Genomic DNA, 23,437 nt, shown 5'->3' with positions numbered 1-23,437 from the left:
GAACACAGAGTTCACAACAGTACCCCCCCCCTTGAGGAGGGGTCACCGAACCCTCATGAAAACCACCAGGGCGATCAGGATGAGCCACATGGAAGGCACGAACCAAATCGGCTGCATGAACATCAGAGGCGACAACGCAAGAATTATCCTCCTGACCATAGCCCTTCCATTTAACCAAATACTGGAGCCTCCATCTAGAAATACGAGAATCCAAGATCTTCTCCACCACGTATTCCAATTCTCCCTCAACCAGCACCGGGGCAGGAGGCTCAACCGGAGGAACCACAGGCACCATATACCTCCGCAACAACGAGCGATGGAACACATTATGAATAGCAAATGATGCTGGGAGGTCCAGACGAAATGACACAGGGCCAAGGACTTCCAGAATCTTATAAGGACCGATAAACCGAGGCTTGAACTTAGGAGAGGAGACCTTCATAGGAACGAAGCGAGAAGACAACCACACCAAGTCCCCAACGCAAAGTCGGGGACCCACACAGCGACGGCGGTTGGCAAAGAGCTGAGCCTTCTCTTGAGACAGCTTCAAATTGTCCACCACATGATTCCAAATCTGATACAACCTATCAACCACAACATCCACTCCAGGACAGTCAGAAGGCTCCACCTGACCCAAGGAAAAACGAGGATGAAACCCCGAATTACAAAAGAAAGGAGAAACCAAAGTAGCAGAACTAGCCCGATTATTAAGGGCAAACTCGGCCAACGGCAAAAAAGTAACCCAGTCGTCCTGATCAGCAGAAACAAAACATCTTAAATAAGTCTCCAAGGTCTGATTAGTTCGCTCGGTTTGGCTATTCGTCTGAGGATGGAAGGCCGACGAAAAAGACAAATAAATGCCCAATTTAGCACAAAAGGTCCGCCAAAATCTAGACACAAACTGGGATCCTCTGTCAGAAACAATGTTCTCAGGAATCCCGTGCAAACGAACCACATTTTGAAAAAACAGTGGAACCAACTTGGAGGAGGAAGGCAACTTAGGCAAGGGCACCAAATGGACCATCTTAGAAAAACGATCATACACCACCCAGATGACAGACATTCTCTGAGAGACAGGGAGATCTGAAATAAAATCCATGGAAATGTGCATCCAAGGCCTCTTCGGGACAGGCAAAGGTAACAGCAAACCACTGGCTCGAGAACAGCAAGGCTTAGCCCGAGCACAAATTCCACAAGACTGCACAAAGGAACGCACATCCCGCGACAAGGAAGGCCACCAAAAAGACCTGGCCACCAAGTCTCTGGTACCAAATATTCCAGGATGGCCCGCCAACACCGAAGAATGAACCTCGGAGATGACTCTGTTGGTCCATCTATCCGGGACAAACAGTCTCTCCGGTGGACAGCGATCAGGTCTATCCGCCTGAAACTCTTGCAGCACACGTCGCAAATCTGGGGAGATGGCAGACAAAATCACCCCTTCTCTAAGAATACCAGCCGGCTCTGAATCTCCAGGAGAGTCAGGCACAAAACTCCTAGAAAGAGCATCAGCCTTCACATTCTTCGAACCAGGCAGGTACGAAACCACAAAATCAAAACGAGAGAAAAACAACGACCAACGAGCCTGTCTGGGATTCAGCCGCTTGGCCGACTCGAGATAAATCAAATTCTTGTGATCAGTCAAGACCACCACACGATGCTTAGCTCCCTCGAGCCAATGTCGCCACTCCTCAAATGCCCACTTCATAGCCAACAACTCCCGATTACCGACATCATAATTCCGCTCGGCAGGCGAAAACCTTCTTGAAAAGAAAGCACATGGCTTCATCACAGAGTCATCGGAGCTTCTCTGCGACAAAACAGCCCCCGCTCCAATCTCGGAAGCATCAACCTCCACCTGGAAGGGAAGTGAGACATCTGGCTGACATAAGACCGGAGCCGAAGAAAACCGGCGCTTCAGCTCCCGAAAGGCCTCCACAGCCGCAGAGGACCAATTAGTCACATCAGAACCTTTCTTGGTCAAATCCGTCAAAGGCTTAAAAACACCAGAAAAATTAGCTATGAAGCAACGGTAAAAATTAGCAAAACCCAAAAACTTCTGAAGACTCTTAACCGATGTAGGCTGCGTCCAGTCATGAATAGCCTGAACCTTGACTGGGTCCATCTCAATAGTAGAAGGAGAAAAAATGAAACCCAAAAAAGAAGTCTTCTGGACTCCAAAAATACATTTTGAGCCCTTCACAAATAAAGCATTGTCACGCAGGACCTGAAAGACCATCCTGACCTGCTTAACATGAGACTCCCAATCATCCGAAAAAAACAGAATATCATCCAGATACACAATCATAAACTTATCCAGATATTCACAGAAGATGTCGTGCATAAAGGACTGAAAGACTGAAGGAGCATTAGAAAGTCCAAAAGGCATCACCAGGTACTCAAAATGGCCTTCAGGCGTATTAAATGCAGTTTTCCATTCATCACCCTGTTTTATACGCACAAGGTTATACGCACCACGAAGATCTATCTTGGTGAACCAACTAGACCCCCTAATGCGAGCAAACAAATCAGTTAACAATGGCAAAGGATACTGAGATTTGACCGTGATTTTATTCAAAAGGCGATAATCAATACAAGGTCTCAGGGAACCATCCTTCTTAGCCACAAAAAAGAATCCCGCACCAAGAGGGGAAGAGGACGGGCGAATATGTCCCTTCTCCAAAGACTCCTTTATATAACTCCGCATGGCAGCATGCTCCGGCACAGATAAATTGAAAAGTCGTCCCTTAGGAAACTTACTACCAGGAATCAAATTTATAGCACAATCACAGTCCCTATGAGGAGGTAGAGAATTGAGTTTGGGCTCCTCAAATACATCCTGGTAGTCTGACAAAAACGTAGGGACTTCAGAAGGAGTGGACGAAGCAATTGACACCACAGGAGCGTCACCATGAATTCCCTGACAACCCCAACTTGACACAGACATAGCTTTCCAATCCAGGACTGGATTATGAGTCTGCAACCATGGTAGACCCAACACGACAACATCATGCAAATTATGCAATACAAGAAAGCGAATCACCTCCTGATGAACAGGAGTCATGCACATGGTCACTTGTGTCCAGTACTGAGGTCTATTCGTAGCCAATGGCGTAGAGTCAATTCCCCTTAGTGGAATAGGGAATTTTAAAGGCTCCAAATCAAAACCACAGCGCCTGGCAAATGACCAATCCATCAGACTCAGGGCAGCACCTGAATCTACAAAGGCATTAACCGGGTAAGATGACAGGGAACAAATCAGGGTAACAGACAAAATGAACTTAGGCTGTAAAGTACCAATGGTGACAGATTTATCAACCTTTTTTTTGCGCTTAGAGCATGCTGAGATAACATGAGCTGAGTCACCACAGTAAAAGCACAACCCATTTTGCCGTTCACTTCTGGTCAGAATTCTGTCACATTGCATAGATTCAGGTGTCTGTTCAGAAGACACCGCCAAATGGTGCACAGGTTTGCGCTCCCGCAACCGCCGATCAATCTGAATGGCCAGAGTCATTGACTCATTCAGACCTGCAGGCGTAGGGAACCCCACCATGACATTCTTAATGGCTTCAGAAAGACCTTCTCTGAAATTTGCAGCCAGGGCACACTCATTCCACTGAGTAAGCACCGACCATTTCCGAAATTTCTGGCAGTACACCTCTGCTTCATCTTGCCCCTGCGAGAGGGCCAATAACGCTTTTTCAGCCTGGATCTCAAGATTAGGTTCCTCATAGAGCAATCCAAGGGCCAGAAAAAACGCATCCACACTGAGCAATGCAGGATCCCCTGGCGCCAATGCGAAGGCCCAATCTTGAGGGTCACCACGCAAAAAGGAAATAATAATCCTAACTTGCTGAACGGCATCACCAGAGGAACGAGGTTTCAAAGAAAGAAACAACTTACAATTATTCTTAAAATTTAGGAACCTAGATCTATCTCCAGAAAACAACTCTGGAATAGGTATCCTAGGCTCAGACATAGGACTGTGAACAACAAAATCCTGAATACTCTGAACTCTAGCAGCAAGATGATCCAGACTGGAAGCCAAGCTCTGGACATCCATGTCAGCAGCTGAACTCAGAGCCACACCAAGATTAAGAGGAGGAGAGAAGCTAGCACAGCAGCTAGACACACGGCAACAACAAGAAAAAAAAAAAAAAACGTCTCAAGGCTTCTTTTCTCCTGCTTCTGCCATGCAATTAACACTTTGCGGGCCGGCTGTACTGTTATGATCCCTAGTGGCTGAGGATCACAAATACATCAGCAAGTGATAAAACTAAGGACGAGCTCTAGGGAGATGGTAACTGGACTGATCGCAAATCTGAACCTATCCAAAAAAAACTAGAGGTAGCCGGTGAACGTGCCTAAAAAATTCCTAGACGTTTCGAGCCAGCCTGAGGAACTAGCTACCCCTAAAGAGAAAGAAAGACCTCGCTTGCCTCCAGAGAAATAATCCCCAAAGATATAGAAGCCCCCAACAAATATTAACAGTGAAGTAAGAAGAAGGCACATACATAGGGATGAAATCAGATTCAGCAAAAGAGGCCCACTAGTACTAGAAAGCAGAAAATAGAGCAGGGGTCTATGCGATCAATAAAAAACCCTTACAAAATATCCATCCTGAGATTTCAAGAACCCACACACCAACTAACGGTGTGTGGGGAGAAACTCAGCCCACTAGAGCAACCAGCAAGCGAGGGAATTACATTTTAGCAAGCTGGAACAGAAAACATGATAAACACTGCTGATCAAAAAATGAGCAAACAAAACTTAGCTTATCCTGGATGGACTGGGAGCAAGGTAGTCAGAAGGAATCTGAGTAGCACTGATTACATCGACAGCCGGCAACAAGTGAAAGTAAAACAGAGCTATATAGGAACCTCCCAGAGGATAACGAACCAGCTGATAGCCAGAGACCAGCAGGATAACAGGCAAAGCCACCAGGGGGAGCCCAAAGAAAAGTCAAACCATACCACCAGTGACCACAAGAGGGAGCCTGAACACAGAGTTCACAACATGAACCCTCCTCAGGCATTGTTTCCCTAAACCTCTCCTAACCTAGTTCCATCCAAGGCATCCACAATTTATCGTACAGGACCATCTTCCCTCTTTTCTGATATACACCCTTTTCCAGGGTAATGACCTGCTTCACATATTTAATATATTCTCCCCTCGAGGGAGGCTCCTCTTTGATCCAATTTCTGGCTATGACCTTCTGAGCCATGTATAATAGTCTAGCTATTGCCATTTTCATCTTGTTATCCACAACTATCTCTTCCACATACCCTAACACGCACACCAAAGGTTCTCTTGGAATTACACATCTGTATGCCCCTTCTATCCGGCTTACCACCAACCAAAAAGCAGTCAGTCTCAGACACGCCCATAACATATGAAACATTGCAGCACTATCATTCCTACATCTTCTGCACCCCATCTTCACTGAAAAAAAACACAAATGTAGAAATTTTTGCAAATTTATTAAAAAAGAAAAACTGCAATATCACATGGTTATAAGTATTCAGACCCTTTGCTCAGACACTCATATCCGTCCTTTCCTCAACCCACACTCTACCAAAATGCTCGTGCATGCCCTAATCATGCCTTGACTACTGCAACATACTCCTCTGTGGCCTACCTTCTAACACTCTCGCACCCCTCCAGTCCATCCTTAACTCTGCTGCCCGACTAATTAATCTCTCTCCTCGCTACACTCCTGCTTCCCCTCTTTGCAAATCCCTTCACTGGCTCCCAATTTCTCAGCGTATCCAGTTTAAACTACTAACACTGACCTACAAAGCCATCCATAATCTTTCTCCTCCATATACAGGTCCTTCTCAAAAAATTAGCATATAGTGTTAAATTTCATTATTTACCATAATGTAATGATTACAATTAAACTTTCATATATTATAGATTCATTATCCACCAACTGAAATTTGTCAGGTCTTTTATTGTTTTAATACTGATGATTTTGGCCTACAACTCCTGATAACCCAAAAAACCTGTCTCAATAAATTAGCATATTTCAACCGTCCAATCAAATAAAAGTGTTTTTTAATAACAAACAAAAAAACCATCAAATAATAATGTTCAGTTATGCACTCAATACTTGGTCGGGAATCCTTTGGCAGAAATGACTGCTTCAATGCGGCGTGGCATGGAGGCAATCAGCCTGTGACACTGCTGAGATGTTATGGAGGCCCAGGATGCTTCAATAGCGGCCTTAAGCTCATCCAGAGTGTTGGGTCTTGCGTCTCTCAACTTTCTCTTCACAATATCCCACAGATTCTCTATGGGGTTCAGGTCAGGAGAGTTGGCAGGCCAATTGAGCACAGTAATACCATGGTCAGTAAACCATTTACCAGTGGTTTTGGCACTGTGAGCAGGTGCCAGGTCGTGCTGAAAAATGAAATCTTCATCTCCATAAAGCATTTCAGCCGATGGAAGCATGAAGTGCTCCAAAATCTCCTGATAGCTAGCTGCATTGACCCTGCCCTTGATGAAACACAGTGGACCAACACCAGCAGCTGACATGGCACCCCACACCATCACTGACTGGGTACTTGACACTGGACTTCAGGCATTTTGGCATTTCCTTCTCCCCAGTCTTCCTCCAGACTCTGGCACCTTGATTTCCGAATGACATGCAAAATTTGCTTTCATCAGAAAAAAGTACTTGGGACCACTTAGCAACAGTCCAGTGCTGCTTCTCTGTAGCCCAGGTCAGGCGCTTCTGCCGCTGTTTCTGGTTCAAAAGTGGCTTTACCTGGGGAATGCGGCACCTGTAGCCCATTTCCTGCACACGCCTGTGCACGGTGGCTCTGGATGTTTCCACACCAGACTCAGTCCACTGCTTCCTCAGGTTCCCCAAGGTCTGGAATCGGTCCTTCTCCACAATCTTCCTCAGGGTCCGGTCACCTCTTCTCGTTGTACAGCGTTTTCTGCCACATTGTTTCCTTCCAACAGACTTACCATTGAGGTGCCTTGATACAGCACTCTGGGAACAGCCTATTTATTGAGAAATTTCTTTCTGGGTCTTACCCTCTTGCTTGAGGGTGTCAATGATGGCCTTCTTGACATCTGTCAGGTCGCTAGTCTTACCCATGATGGGGGTTTTGAGTAATGAACCAGGCAGGGAGTTTTTAAAAGCCTCAGGTATCTTTTGCATGTGTTTAGAGTTAATTAGTTGATTCAGAAGATTAGGGTAATAGGTCGTTTAGAGAACCTTTTCTTGATATGCTAATTTATTGAGACAGGTTTTTTGGGTTATCAGGAGTTGTAGGCCAAAATCATCAGTATTAAAACAATAAAAGACCTGACAAATTTCAGTTGGTGGATAATGAATCTATAATATATGAAAGTTTAATTGTAATCATTACATTATGGTAAATAATGAAATTTAACACTATATGCTAATTTTTTGAGAAGGACCTGTATTTCCACACTAATCTCTCAATATCTTCCCTCACGTAATCTCCGGTCCTCCCAAGACCTCCTTCTCTCCTCCACACTTATTCGCTCCTCATCCAATCGCCTCCAAGACTTCTCCCGAATATCACCCATCCTCTGGAATTCAGTGCCCCAACACATCCGGTTATCCACTACTTTTGGATCCTTCAAAAGAAACCTGAAAACCCATCTCTTCAAAGAAGCTTACAGCCTGTAAAGACCACACAGCCACCTCAACACCATTGGAGCTACTGCAACCCTCGACCTACTGTCTCCTTCCCCATAATCCTGTAGAATGTAAGCCCGCAAGGGCAGGGTCCTCCCCCCTCTGTACCAGTCAGTCATTGTTAGTTTTGTTTACTGTAAGTGATATTTGTATTTTGATGTAACCCCTTCTCATGTACAGCACCATGGAATTAATGGTGCTATATAAATAAATAATAATAATAATAATATTTAAGGCACATGATGTCCATTTCATTGTGATCCTCCTTGAGATGGTTCTACTCCTTCATTGGAGGCCAGCTGTGTTTAATTAAACGGATAGGACTTGATTTGGAAAGGCACACACCTGTCTATATAAGACCTCACAGCTCACAGTGCATGTCAGACCAAAATGATAATCATGAGGTCAAAAGGAACTGGCCAAGGAGCTCTGAGACAGAATTGTGGCAAGGCACAGATCTGGCCAAGGTTACAACAGAATTTCTGCAGTACTCAAGGTTCCTAAGAGCACGGTGGCCTCCATAATCTTTAAATGAAAGGAGTTTGGGACCACCAGAAGCCTCCCTAGACCTGGCCGTCCAGCCAAACTGAGCAATCGTGGGAGAAGAGCCTTGGTGAGAGAAGTGAAGAAGAACCCCAAGATCACTGTGGATGAGCTCCAGAGATGCAGTAGGGAGGTGGGAGAAAGTTCCAGAAAGCCAACTATCACTGCAGCCCTCCACCAGTCGGGACCTTATGGCAGAGTGGCCCGACGGAAGCCTCTCCTCAGTGCAAGACATATGAAAGCCCACATAGAGTTTCCTAAAAACACATGAAGGACTCCCAGACTATGAGAAATAAGATTCTCTGGCCTGATGAGATGAAGATAGACCTTTTTGGTGATAAGTGATGAGCGAGTGTACTCGTTGCTCGGGTTTTCCAGAGCACGCTCGGGTGACCTCCGAGTATTTATGACTGATTGGAGATTTAATTTTCATTGCGGCAGCTGAATGATTTACAGCTACTAGCCTGCTTGATTACATGTGGGGATTCCCTAGCAACCAGGCAACCCACACATGTACTCAGCCAGACTAGTAGCTGTAAATTGTTCAGCTGCCGCGATGAAAACTAAATCTCCGAGCAGTCAAATACTCGGAGGTCACAAGAGCGTGCTCGGGAAAACCCGAGCAACGAGTACACTCTCTCATCACTAGTGATAATTCTAAGTGATATGTGTGAAGAAAACCAGGCACTGCTCATCACCTGCCCAATACAATCCCAACAGCGAAACATGGAGGTAGCAGCATCATGCAATGGGGGTGTTTTTCAGCTGCAGGGACAGGACAACTGGTTGTCATTGAAGGAAACATGAATGCGGCCAAGTACAGAGATATCCTGGATGAAAAGCTCTTCCAGAGTGCTCTGGACCTCAGACTTGGCTGAAGGTTCAACTTCCAACAAGATAATGACCCGAAGCACACAGCTAAAATAACAAAGGAGTGGCTTCAGAACAACTCTGTGACCATTCTTGACTGGCCCAGCCAGAGCCCTGACCTAAACCCAATTAAGCATCCCCGGAGAGACCCAAAAATGGCTGTCCACCAACGTTCACCATCCAACCTGATGGAACTGGAGAGGATCTGCAAGGAAGAATGGCAGAGGATCCCCAAATCCAGGTGTGAAAAACTTGTTGCATCAATGCCAAGAAGACTCTTGGCTGTGCTAAGTCAAAAGGGTGCTTCTACTCAATACTGAGCCAAGTGTCTGAATACTTATGACCATTAGTGATGAGCGAGTGTACTCGTTGCTCGGGTTTTCCCAAGCACACTAAGGTGACCTCCAAGTATTTATGACTGCTCGGAGATTTAGTTTTCATCGCGGCAGCTGAATGATTTACAGCTACTAGCCAGGCTAAGTACATGTTGGGGTTGCCTGGTTGCTAGGGAATCCCCACATGTAATCAAGCAGGCTAGTAGCTGTAAATCATTCAGCTGCCGCGATGAAAACAATCTCCGAGGAGTCATAAATACTCGGGGGTCACCCGAGCAACGAGTACACTCGCTCATCACTAATGACCATGTGATATTTTAGTTTTTCTTTTTTTATTATGGGGATGCAGAGTGTGCATTAATGAGAAAAAAAATGAACTTTTTTTAATTTACAAAATGGCTGCAATGAAACAAAGTGAAAATTTTAAGGGGTCTGAATACTTTCCGTACCCACTGTATATAGTTTTTTATGTTTGGCTGCTGTCACTCATTAAAAGACGCTTTTTTGGGCAAAAACTACATTTTTGCAATGCCATATTTTGAGAGATATAATTCTGAAAAATATAGGGGGGCTTCCACGTTACTGATCTTACAAAGGCTCTGGAAAAGCGTAATGGCTCCTTGCCCCCCAAAAGAAATTCTGCAAGTATTCTGCTCTCCAATAAAAATGTCCCCTCTCTTCAGAGTCTCAGTATGCCTAAACCACATTTAGCATCCAAATGTTTGGCATTTCTGTAGCGATGACAGTCCGCCTAATTTACTGGTGCATGTCTCCAGAAGCATGAGCTGGGCACTACAATGTACTGTGTAAGAGTCATGTCGGTCTGGTAGTCGGGGGCAGGTATATCTCGCCCAGGTATTTGTCCTATGTGAATTAGGCCGCTCAGTATCTTCAGGATACCGAGGGGTTAATAAGTGCAGGAATAAAGGCTGACCAGCTGGAGGTTTCAGGTGTCAGCCTGGGGCACACAGAATGTCTGTCTGTGTGAGACACATGTGAGCAAGAGCTGTTCTCATGACCTGTGTTATGTTTGCTGGGTGGGAGTAGCCCCCCCAGTTGTTAGATAGGAACGTGTTTGTTTAGTAAGTGCCGGACAGGCAAGGATTTATTTTTATGCTTTGTTTTCTGTATTTGCTTTCACTTTAATAAACCTGACCTGAGGTCAGTCTACCTGGAAACCTGCTGTCGCCTCAGAGTTTAATGCACAAACCACGTGACCTTTGACCCCAGCAAAGGCGATCCCGGAGTGTTTTGTTACATTGTGGTGGAGAACGCGGGCACTCCGTGGCACAGGCGACAGTATGGAAGACGTGGTGAAAGCCCTAGTACAGTCCGCTGCCGTACAGCAGGAAGCTAACCGCTTGATGGCCGCACAGCTGAAGGAGTTGGTGGACGTGACGACTGCAGACCGCCAGCTTCTCCAACAGGTGGCGCAGCGCTTGGTGAGCATGCCTGAGGCTAACCCGGAAGCAGAGTCCAGGAGAATCCATGTGAGTCGGTACTGGCAAAAGCTGACCGCAGAAGATGACGTTGAGGCGTACCTGACAACGTTTGAGCGGACAGCGTTGAGAGAGAAGTGGCCGAAGGAACGATGGGCCGATCTAATTGCTCCGTTTCTCTCCGGTGAGGCCCAAAAGGCTTACCATGACTTGGACCCGGAAGTCGCTCAGGACTTTGAGAGGCTGAAAGCTGAGGTCCTGGCCCGGCTGGGTGTGACGACGGCTGTCCGTGCACAGAGGGTACATCAGTGGACCTATCAGCCAGATAAACCGCCACGATCGCAGATGTTCGACCTGATCTACTTGATAAAGAAATGGCTGCAACCCGAGGTACTGACAACTCCGGAGATAATCCAGCGCATCGTTCTGGACAAGTACCTGAGAGTACTACCACCGGCGCTGAAAAAGTGGGTGAGCCAAGGAAATCCCGCGACAGCGGATCAATTGGTGGACTTGGTGGAGCGTTATTCCGTGGCGGAAGGACTACCTGATGATACCGCTACTACCCGAACTGTGCCTCCTCCTCGTGGAACCGGTAAGACTGTTTCAGGGACTGCGGGGGAAGGAAAATTGCCAAAAACTGTGGGGGAGGAACACGGGACTGCTCGCACCCCGAGATCAAGGGTGTCGGACTCTGGTTTCAATAGGGGGCCTGTTAGGTGTTTCCGTTGTCATGAGAAGGGCCATGTTTCTGCGAACTGTCCTGTTACCACTGAACCCATGCAGTGCGACGTTACGGACTCTAAAAAACGCATGTCTTTGGTTACACAGCTAGTAAGTGTGAATGCGGGTCAAAATGATACAGCGAAACACCTGCGTGAATTGTCTGTAGATGGGAAAAATGTTGTGGCATTGCTAGACTCTGGAAGTGTGGTGACTCTGGTGAAAGCCAGTCTGGTGGCACTTCCATCTGGTCCGTCTGATAAATTTTCTGTAACGTGTGTGCATGGTGACACCTGCTCATATCCTACAGCGGTCATATGTATCTCAACTCCCTATGGGTCTGTGCAACACAAAGTGGGACTCGTTCCCGCATTGTTACATGATATAATCCTGGGCAGGGATTTTCCTCATTTCTGGCAGTTGTGGGAGAATCAGTTGCTCCTTCACGGTAGCTGTAACCGTGAATCTTCCCCCATGCCATCTGGAGGTCCCGAGTTCCTAGACGAGACCCCACAGGAAGATGTTGCTGGGGAGGTTATTGAATCTAACCTTCAGTTCCCCTTCTCAGTTATGGCGGGGGAAACTGAGAAAACTGAGGAAACTCAGCGAGAGGCGGAGGCAGACAGCCATCCCGCACCCTGCCTACCCGATTTGGGAGTTCAGTTGGATGACTTCCACAGCGAACAAATGAAAGATCCTACCCTGACTCAGGCTAGGAAAAATGTAAAAGTGATAGATAGCGTACCCGTGGAACCTGACACTAGGCTAGCGTACCCATACATGGTTCTTGAGAATGATTTACTCTACCAGGTAGAGAAAAAAGGGGAAGACACTGTGCAACAGTTAGTGGTACCCAAACCTTATCGGCGGAAGGTACTGGACCTGGCCCACGGACATATAATGGGGGGACATCTGGGGGTACAAAAAACCATAGAAAGGATATTGCATTGTTTTGTGTGGCCCGGAATACACAATGATGTGCGTAACTATTGTGAGTCCTGTCCAGAGTGCCAAATCTCGGCACCTAAACCTCGGTTCCGTAGCCCTTTGGTACCCCTCCCTATTATTGGGGTCCCGTTTGAGAGAATTGGGATGGATTTGGTTGGGCCCCTTCCCCGGTCCGCACGTGGGCATCAACATATCCTCGTCATCATGGACTATGCCACTCGTTATCCCGAAGCCATCCCTTTGCGTAACACTGCTACCAAAACGATCGCCAAAGAGTTGGTACAAGTGTTTAGTCGGGTGGGAATTCCAAAACAGATACTCACCGACCAGGGGACTCCCTTTATGTCAAGGGTGATGAAGAAGCTCTGCAGGCTCTTACAAATAGACCAGTTGCGTACGTCTGTCTATCACCCTCAAACAGATGGCCTGGTTGAGCGGTTCAATAAAACCTTAAAACAGATGCTCCGGAAGGCGATAGACAAAGATGGGAAGAACTGGGATTACTTGTTACCCTATTTGCTGTTTGCCATTAGGGAAGTTCCCCAGTCTTCCACAGGATTCTCGCCTTTCGAGCTATTATATGCCCGTCGTCCCCGTGGACTGTTGGACGTCGCAAAAGAAACCTGGGAAGGTCAAGTCACTCCCTTTAAAACGGTGATAGACCATGTAACGCAAATGCAGGACCGGATTGCTGCTGTCATGCCCCTTGTTAGGGAACATATGTTACAGGCCCAGGGAGCCCAGAGGCAAAGTTATGATAGAGGCGCCAAGGTCCGTACGTTTGCACCCGGGGATAGGGTGTTGGTCCTAATCCCTACGGTGGATAGTAAATTTCTGGCAAAATGGCAGGGCCCCTTTGAGGTCATGGAACGAGTTGGAGAAGTGAACTATAAAGTGCACCAGCCTGGTAAGAGAAAACCAGAGCAGATTTATCATGTGAATCTGATAAAACCCTGGAAAGACCGCGCTGCCCTAACAGCGGATCTGCCCCGTCCGGTTTGCTCACCTACCATACCGGAGGTGCAGATTGCCGAGACTCTCTCTGAACGACAAAAATCTGAGGTTAAGCAGTTTTTGTTACAGAACCAACAGTTTTTCTCGGAAAAACCTGGCCAGACTAGGCTAGTGAAACATGAGATTGTCACAGAGCCTGGTGTCACAGTTCATGTGAAGCCATACCGGATTCCGGAAGCACGCCGTGAAGCCGTCTCCCGGGAGGTGAAGGCCATGTTGGACTTAGGAGTCATTGAAGAGTCGCACAGCGCCTGGTCCAGTCCAATCGTGTTGATACCTAAGCCGGATGGCTCTATACGGTTTTGCAATGACTTTCGGAAACTGAATGCGGTTTCTAAATTTGATGCCTACCCTATGCCCCGGGTCAATGAGTTGATCGATCGGCTGGGTAAAGCCCGATATATTACGACCCTGGATCTAACAAAGGGGTACTGGCAGATCCCTCTGGCTGAGGCGGCCAGAGAGAAGACGGCTTTTGCTACACCGGAAGGGCTGTTCCAGTATATCTACATGCCGTTTGGACTTCACGGAGCCCCAGCAACGTTCCAGAGATTGATGGATCGAGTCTTGAGGCCCCACAGGCAGTACGCCTCTGCCTACCTAGACGACATCATAATTTACAGCGTGGACTGGGAAGCTCACCTCCGGAAGGCTGTGATTGATGACCTGAGAGACGCAGGCTTAACGGCGAATCCTAAGAAATGTCACATCGGCCTTGAAGAAGCCCGATACTTGGGCTACGTGATTGGCAGAGGAGTGGTTAAACCACAGATCGACAAAATACAGGCAATTCAGGGCTGGCCGCAACCAGTGAACAAGAAACAAGTTCAAGCTTTCCTGGGCATTGCCGGCTATTATCGCCGGTTCATACCCAACTTTGCGGCCATGGCTACCCCCTTGACGGATCTTACCAAAGGGAAGGATTCCGTCATGGTAAAGTGGACTTCAGCGGCCGAAGAGGCCTTCCACAGTCTGAAACGGGCTTTGTGCTCTCAGCCCGTACTAGTGACTCCTGATTTCAGCAGCGAGTTTGTGGTGCAAACGGATGCTTCTGATACTGGTATCGGAGCTGTACTTTCCCAGGTCAGGGACGGAGTCGAACACCCGGTCCTCTACCTCAGTCGGAAACTGAATGTGCATGAGCAGAGGTATGCCGTGGTTGAAAAAGAGTGCCTAGCCATCAAATGGGCTCTCGACTCCCTCAAATATTACCTGGCAGGGAGGAAGTTTAGGCTGGTCACGGACCATGCCCCTCTCAAATGGATGCACCTCCACAAGGACCATAATAGTCGGGTAACCCGGTGGTTCCTTGCCCTGCAGGCTTACTCGTTCACGGTGGAGCACCGCCCCGGGGTACAGATGGGGAATGCTGATGCCCTGTCCCGAGTGCACTGTTTCAGGAGTGTCTTTGCTCGACCGGAGTGGTCTGAGCAGGGGGGGAGGATATGTAAGAGTCATGTCGGTCTGGTAGTCGGGGGCAGGTATATCTCGCCCAGGTATTTGTCCTATGTGAATTAGGCCGCTCAGTATCTTCAGGATACCGAGGGGTTAATAAGTGCAGGAATAAAGGCTGACCAGCTGGAGGTTTCAGGTGTCAGCCTGGGGCACACAGAATGTCTGTCTGTGTGAGACACATGTGAGTAAGAGCTGTTCTCATGACCTGTGTTATGTTTGCTGGGTGGGAGTAGCCCCCCCAGTTGTTAGATAGGAACGTGTTTGTTTAGTAAGTGCCGGACAGGCAAGGATTTATTTTTATGCTTTGTTTTCTGTATTTGCTTTCACTTTAATAAACCTGACCTGAGGTCAGTCTACCTGGAAACCTGCTGTCGCCTCAGAGTTTAATGCACAAACCACGTGACCTTTGACCCCAGCAAAGGCGATCCCGGAGTGTTTTGTTACAACTGGTAATTTCAACATACTGGTCACTACCATGTACTGGGGACTGCAACGGACGGGCACCACAATGGCAGTTTTCAATTTTTCTCAGCAACATCCACTGCTGATTGCTTCTGGAAAACACTCATGGATTCAAAATTGTCACTACACCTGTAGATATATTCCCAAAGGGGTATTATTTCCAAAATGGGGTCACTTGAATAGGGATTCTGCTCGTCTAGCACTTAGGGGCTCTGTATATAAAGTACGCAAACTATTTTAGCGAAATCTGCGCTCCAGGAAGCAAATAGTTCTCAGTCCCTCCCGTGTCTCGCTGTATGGCCAAGAAGTACTATACAGCCACTTGAAAGGCTATTTCCACATTCAGCAGGAGTTGTGGAACAAATTTTGTTAAAATATTTCCCATTTCCCAGTGTGAATATGTAAAATCTTGACCTAAAACAAAATTTTGGTGGCAAAAATGTAGTTTTTTTTTCTTCACTGCCCAATGGTATAAAATTCTGTGACCCACCTGTGGTGTCAATATGATCACTGCACCCCTAGATGAATTTCATGAGAGGTGAAGTTATGAGGGGTTCTGCTGTTCTGGCATCTCAGGGGCTCTACCAAATGTGACATGGTACCCTCAAACCAGTCCAGAAAAATCTGGACTCCAGTATGGCGCATTTTCCCTTCTGAGCTTTGCACTGTGCTGCAAAAGTAATTTTCAACCACATATGGGGTATTGGTGTACTCAGGAGAAATTGAACAACAATTTTTGGAGTCCATTTTCTCCTGTTACCCTTGTAAAAATAAAAAAATTGGGGCTAAAAACATTTTTTGGGGAAAAAAAATTTTTCTTCACCTTCATGGCTCAACGTTATAAACTTCTGTGAAGCACCCAGGGGTTCAAAGTGCTCAACACACACCTAGATAAGTTCGCTGATGGGTCTAGTTTCCAAAATGGTGTCACTTGTGGAGCGTTTCCACTGTTTAGGGGCTCTCCAGACGCGACATGGCGTCCGCTAATTATTCCAGCAAACTTTGCATTCAAAAAGTCAAATGGCGCTCCTTCCCCCTTCCAAGCTCTGTGTGTGCCTCAGGAGAAATTGCACAACACTTTTTGGGGTCCAGTTTTGCTGTTACACTTGTGAAAATAAACATTTTTGTGAAAAAAAAAAAAAAAAAAAAAGTTAAAATGTTCATTTTTTTTTCCTTCCACATTCCATTAACTAATGTGAAGCACCTGAAGGGTTAATAAACTTATTGAATGTGGTTTTAGCACCTTGAGGAGCGCAGTTTTTAAGAATGGTGTCGCTTCTGGGTATTTTCTGTCATATAGACCCCTCGATGTTTCTTCAAATGTGATGTGGTCCCTAAAAAAATGGTTTTGTAAATTTTGTTGGAAAAACTAGGAATTGCTGATCAACATTTAACCATTTAAACTTCCTAACAAAAAAAAAAATTAGGTTTCAAAAATTGTGCAGATGTAAAGTAGACATGTGGGAAATGTTATTTATTAACTATTTTGTGCGACATAGCTCTCTGATTTAACCCCTTTCTGTCATTAGACGTACTATTCCGTCCATGTGGGGTGGGCCCTACTTCCCAAGGACGGAATAGTACGTCATACGCGATCGGCCGCGCTCACGGGGGGAGCGCGGCCGATCGCGGCCGGGTGTCAGCTGCATATCGCAGCTGACATCCGGCACTATGTGCCAGGAGCGGTCACGGACCGCCCCCGGCACATTAACCCCCGGCACACCGCGATCAAACATGATCGCGATGTGCCGGCGGTGCAGGGAAGCATCGCGCAGGGAGGGGGCTCCCTGCGGGCTTCCCTGAGCCCCCCGCAGCAACGCGATGTGATCGCGTTGCTGCGAGGGTCTTACCTCCCTCCCTGCCTGCTCCAGACCCGGATCCAAGATGGCCGCGGATCCGGGTCCTGCAGGGAGGGAGGTGGCTTCACAGAAGCCTGCTCAGAGCAGGCACTGTGAAGCAGCCTGCACTTCTCGCAGATCGGTGATCTGTCAGAGTGCTATGCAAACTGACAGATCACCGATCTGTATTGTCCCCCCCTGGGGCAAAGTAAAAAAGTTAAAAAAAATTTTTCCAAATGTGTAAAAAAAAAAAAAAAAAAAAAAATATTCCAAAATAATGAAAAAAAAAAAATATATATTATTCCCATAAATACATTTCTTTATCTAAATAAAATAAAAAAAACAATATAAGTACACATATTTAGTATCGCCGCGTCCGTAACGACCCGACCTATAAAACTGGCCCACTAGTTAACCCCTTCAGTAAACACCGTAAGAAAAAAAAAAAAAAAAAACGAGGCAAAAAACAACGCTTTATTATCATACCGCCGAACAAAAAGTGGAATAACACGCGATCAAAAAGACTGATATAAATAACCATGGTACCGCTGAAAACGTCATCTTGTCCCGCAAAAAACGAGCCGCCATACAGCATCATCAGCAAAAAAATAAAAAAGTTATAGTCCTGAGAATAAAGCGATACCAAAATAATTATTTTTTCTATAAAATAGTTTTTATCGTATAAAAGCGCCAAAACATTAAAAAAATGATATAAATGAGATATCGCTGTAATCGTACTGACCCGACGAATAAAACTGCTTTATCAATTTTACCAAACGCGGAACGGTATAAACGCCTCCCCAAAAAGAAATTCATGAATAGCTGGTTTTTGATCACTCTGCCTCACAAAAATCGGAATAAAAAGCGATCAAAAAATGTCACGTGTCCGAAAATGTTACCAATAAAAACGTCAACGCATCCCGCAAAAAACAAGATCTCACATGACTCTGTGGACTCAAATATGGAAAAATTACAGCTCTCAAAATGTGGTAACGCAAAAAATATTTTTTGCAATGAAAAGCGTCTTTCAGTGTGTGACGGCTGCCAATCATAAACATCCGCTAAAAAACCCGCTATAAAAGTAAATCAAACCCCCCTTCATCACCCCCTTAGTTAGGGAAAAATAAAAAAATTAAAAAATGTATTTATTTCCATTTTCCCATTAGGGTTAGGGTTAGGGCTAGAGTTAGGACTAGAGTTAGGGCTAGGGTTATTGCTAGGGTTAGGGCTAGGGTTGGGGCTAGGGTTGGGGCTACAGTTAGGGTTGGGGCTAAAGATAGGGTTAGGGTTTGGATTACATTTACGGTTGGGAATAGGGTTGGGTGTGTCTGGGTTAGAGGAGTGGTTAGGGTTAATGTTGGGATTAGGGTAAGGGGTGTGTTTGGATTAGGGTTTCAGTTATAATTGGGGGGTTTCCACTGTTCGGGCACATCAGGGGCTTTCCAAACAGGATATGGCATCCGATCTGAATTCCAGCCAATTCTGCGTTGAAAAAGGAAAACAGTGCTCCTTCCCTTCCGAGCTCTCCCGTGTGCCCAAACAGGGGTTTACCCCAACATATGGGGTATCAGCGTACTCAGGACAAATTGGACATCATCTTTTGGGGTCCAATTTCTCCTGCTACCCTTGGGAAAATACAAAACTGGGGGCCAAAAAATAAGTTTTGTGGGAAAAAAAGGATTTTTTATTTTCACGGCTCTGCGTTGTAAACTGTAGTGAAACACTTGGGGGTTCAAAGTTCTCACAACACATCTAGATAAGTTCCTTGGGGGGTCTAATTTCCGATATGGGGTCACTTGTGGGGGGTTTGTACTGTTTGCGTACATCAGGGGCTCTGCAAATGCAACGTGACGCCTGCAGACCAATCCATTTAAGTCTGCATTCCAAATGGCGCTCCTTCCCTTCCGAGCTCTGTCATGCGCCCAAACAGTGGTTCCCCCCCACATATGGGGTATCAGCATACTCAGGACAAATTAGACAACAACTTTTTGGGTCCAATTTATCCTGATACCCTTGTGAAAATACAAAACTGGGGGCTAAAAAAATCATTTTTGTGAAAAAAAAAAAGAATTTTTATTTTCACGGCTCTGCGTTATAAACTGTAGTGAAACACTTGGGGGTTCAAAGTTCTCACAAAACATCTAGATAAGTTCCTTGGGGGGTCTAGTTTCCAATATGGGGTCACTTGTGGGGGGTTTGTACTGTTTGGGTACATCAGGGGCTCTGCAAATGCAACGTGACGCCTGCAGACCAATCCATTTAAGTCTGCATTCCAAATGGCGCTCCTTCCCTTCCGAGCTCTGTCATGCGCCCAAACAGTGGTTCCCCCCCACATATCAGGTATCAGCATACTCAGGACAAATTGGACAACAAATTTTGGGGTCCAATTTATCCTGTTACCCTTGTGAAAATACAAAACTGGGGGCTAAAAAATCATTTTTGTGAAAAAAAAAAAGAATTTATTTTCACGGCTCTGCGTTATAAACTGTAGTGAAACACTTGGGGGTTCAAAGTTCTCACAACACATCTAGATAAGTTCCTTGGGGGGTCTAGTTTCCAATATGGAGTCACTTGTGGGGGGTTTGTACTGTTTGGGTACATCAGGGGCTCTGCAAATGCAATGTGACGCCTGCAGACCAATCCATTTAAGTCTGCATTCCAAATGGCGCTCCTTCCCTTCCGAGCTCTGTCATGCGCCCAAACAGTGGTTCCCCCCCACATATCGGGTATCAGCATACTCAGGACAAATTGGACAACAAATTTTGGGGTCCAATTTATCCTGTTACCCTTGTGAAAATACAAAACTGGGGGCTAAAAAATCATTTTTGTGAAAAAAAAAAAGAATTTATTTTCACGGCTCTGCGTTATAAACTGTAGTGAAACACTTGGGGGTTCAAAGCTCTCAAAACACATCTAGATAAGTTCCTTAGGGGGTCTACTTTCCAAAATGGTGTCACTTGTGGGGGTTTTTAATGTTTAGGCACATCAGGGGCTCTGCAAACGCAACATGGCATCCCATCTTAATTCCAGTCAATTTTGCATTGAAAAGTAAAATAGCGCTCCTTCCCTTCCGAGCTCTGCTATGCGCCCAAACAGTGGTTTACCCCCACATATGGGGTATCGTCGTACTCAGGACAAATTGCACAACAACTTTTGTGCTCTAATTTCTTCTCTTACCCTTGGGGAAATAAAAAAATGGGGGCGAAAAGATCATTTTTGTGAAAAAATATGATTTTTTATTTTTACGGCTCTGCATTATAAACTTCTGTGAAGCACTTGTTGGGTCAAAGTGCTCACCACACATCTCGATAAGTTCCTTAGGGGGTCTACTTTCCAAAATGGTGTCACTTGTGGGGGGTTTCAATGTTTAGGCACATCAGGAGCTCTCCAAACGCAACATGACATCCCATCTCAATTCCAGTCAATTTTGCATTGAAAAGTCAAATGGCGCTCCTTCCCTTCCGAGCTCTGCTCTGCGCCCAAACAATGGTTTACACCCACATATGGGGTATCAGCGTACTCAGGACAAATTGCACAACAATTTTTGGGGTCCAATTTCTTCTGTTACCCTTGGGAAAATAAAAAATTGGGGGCGAAAAGATCATTTTTGTGAAAAAATATGATTTTTTATTTTTACGGCTCTGCATTATAAACTTCTGTGAAGCACTTGTTGGGTCAAAGTGCTCACCACACATCTAGATAAGTTCCTTAGGGGGTCTACTTTCCAAAATGGTGTCACTTGTGGGGGGTTTCAATGTTTAGGCACATCAGGGGCTCTCCAAATGCAACATGGCGTCCCATCTCAATTCCTGTCAATTTTGCATTGAAAAGTCAAATGGCGCTCCTTCCCTTCCGAGCTGTGCCCTGCGCCCAAACAATGGTTTACACCCACATATGGGGTATCAGCGTACTAAGGACAAATTGCACAACAATTTTTGGGGTCCAATTTCTTCTCTTACCCTTGGAAAAATAAAAAATTGGGGGCGAAAATATCATTTTTGTGAAAAAATATGATTTTTTATTTTTACCGCTCTGCATTATAAACTTCTGTGAAGCACTTGTTGGGTCAAAGTGCTCACCACACATCTAGATAAGTTCCTTAGGGGGTCTACTTTCCAAAATGGTGTCACTTGTGGGGGGTTTCAATGTTTAGGCACATCAGGGGCTCTCCAAATGCAACATGGCGTCCCATCTCAATTCCAGTCAATTTTGCATTGAAAAGTCAAATGGCGCTCCTTCCCTTCCGAGCTCTGCCCTGCGCCCAAACAATGGTTTACACCCACATATGGGGTATCAGCGTACTAAGGACAAATTGCACAACAATTTTTGGGGTCCAATTTCTTCTCTTACCCTTGGAAAAATAAAAAATTGGGGGCGAAAATATCATTTTTGTGAAAAAATATGATTTTTTATTTTTACCGCTCTGCATTATAAACTTCTGTGAAGCACTTGTTGGGTCAAAGTGCTCACCACACATCTAGATAAGTTCCTTAGGGGGTCTACTTTCCAAAATGGTGTCACTTGTGGGGGGTTTCAATGTTTAGGCACATCAGGGGCTCTCCAAATGCAACATGGCGTCCCATCTCAATTCCAGTCAATTTTGCATTGAAAAGTCAAATGGCGCTCCTTTCCTTCCGAGCTCTGCCATGCGCCCAAACAGTGGATTACCCCCACATATGGGGTATCAGCATACTCAGGACAAATTGTACAACAAATTTTGGGGTCTATTTTCTCCTGTTACCCTTGGTAAAATAAAACAAATTGGATCTGAAATACATTTTGTGTGAAAAAAAGTTAAATGTTCATTTTTATTTAAACATTCCAAAAATTCCTGTGAAACACCTGAAGGGTTAATAAACTTCTTGAAAGTGGTTTTGAGTACCTTGAGGGGTGCAGTTTTTAGAATGGTGTCACACTTGGGTATTTTCTATCATATAGACCCCTCAAAATGACTTCAAATGAGATGTGGTCCCTAAAAAAAAATGGTGTTGTAAAAATGAGAAATTGCTGGTCAACTTTTAACCCTTATAACTCCGTCACAAAAAAAAATTTTGGTTCCAAAATTGTGCTGATGTAAAGTAGACATGTGGTAAATGTTACTTATTAAGTATTTTGCGTGACATATGTCTGTGATTTAAGGGCATAAAAATTAAAAGTTGGAAAATCGCGAAATTTTAAAAATTTTCGCCAAATATTCGTTTTTTTCACAAATAAACGCAACTTATATCGAAGAAATTTTACCACTATCATGAAGTACGATATGTCACGAGAAAACAATGTCAGAATCGCCAAGATCCGTTGAAGCGTTCCAGAGTTATAACCTCATAAAGGGACAGTGGTCAGAATTGTAAAAATTGGCCCGGTCATTAACGTGCAAACCACCCTTGGGGGTGAAGGGGTTAAGAGCATACAAATCAGTTTGAAAATTGCACATTTTCCAAATTTTTGCCAAATTTTCAATATTTTCACAAATAAACGCAAGTCATATTGAACAAATTTTACCACCATCATAAAGCACAATATGTCACGAGAAAGCAGTCTCAGAATCAGTGGGATCCATTGAAGCGTTCCAGAGTTATTACCTCATAAAAGGACACTGGTCAGAATTGTAAAATTTGGCTTGGTCAGGAAGGTGAAAATAGGCTTGGGGTGTATGGGTTAACGTTTTTGCAAGTATAAATTGCCTGTGTTTAACCAATTTAAAAATAAAGTTTTTTTTAAAAAAGTCAGATTAAAATATAAAAATTAATAAACCTGTACGATAAATGCCATAAAGACCAAAAAATCTAAACGGCTGTGAAATCATAAAATATTACAATTTAAACTCAGCTCTCACTTACAGAGCAGCACTTTTTTATATATTTAAAAAGCCCCAATTTTTTTTTTAACCACTCACATAGAAAAATAAAATAAGAAAAAAAGACACAGTTAATTTGGTATCGCCATAACTGTACTGGTCTGGAGAATCATGTTGGCCCATCATTTTTATCAGATAATGGACAGTGGAAAAACAGAACATAAAAAACAATGGATGAAAAATAAAGGAGTTCAGACTCCCGGAAGAAGGGTAAGAAAAATAACTAGAAGTGCAAATTGGCCACTTCTGGAAGAGGTTATGTATAATTTTGT

At 45.1% G+C, this 23,437-nt stretch overlaps 1 protein-coding gene across 11 annotated transcripts in view; it reads right to left on the bottom strand.

The window, feature by feature from the left end:
* PWWP3A (PWWP domain containing 3A, DNA repair factor) overlaps positions 1–23,437 on the bottom strand; it is a 159,886-nt gene that overhangs the window by 107,520 nt on the left and 28,929 nt on the right. The gene's annotated exons all lie outside the window — the stretch shown is intronic.

The sequence above is a fragment of the Ranitomeya variabilis genome, chromosome 1 (genome assembly GCF_051348905.1).
Source record: "Ranitomeya variabilis isolate aRanVar5 chromosome 1, aRanVar5.hap1, whole genome shotgun sequence".
In the NCBI taxonomy this organism is placed as follows: domain Eukaryota; kingdom Metazoa; phylum Chordata; class Amphibia; order Anura; family Dendrobatidae; genus Ranitomeya; species Ranitomeya variabilis.
This window is presented reverse-complemented; position numbering and strand designations above follow the sequence as displayed.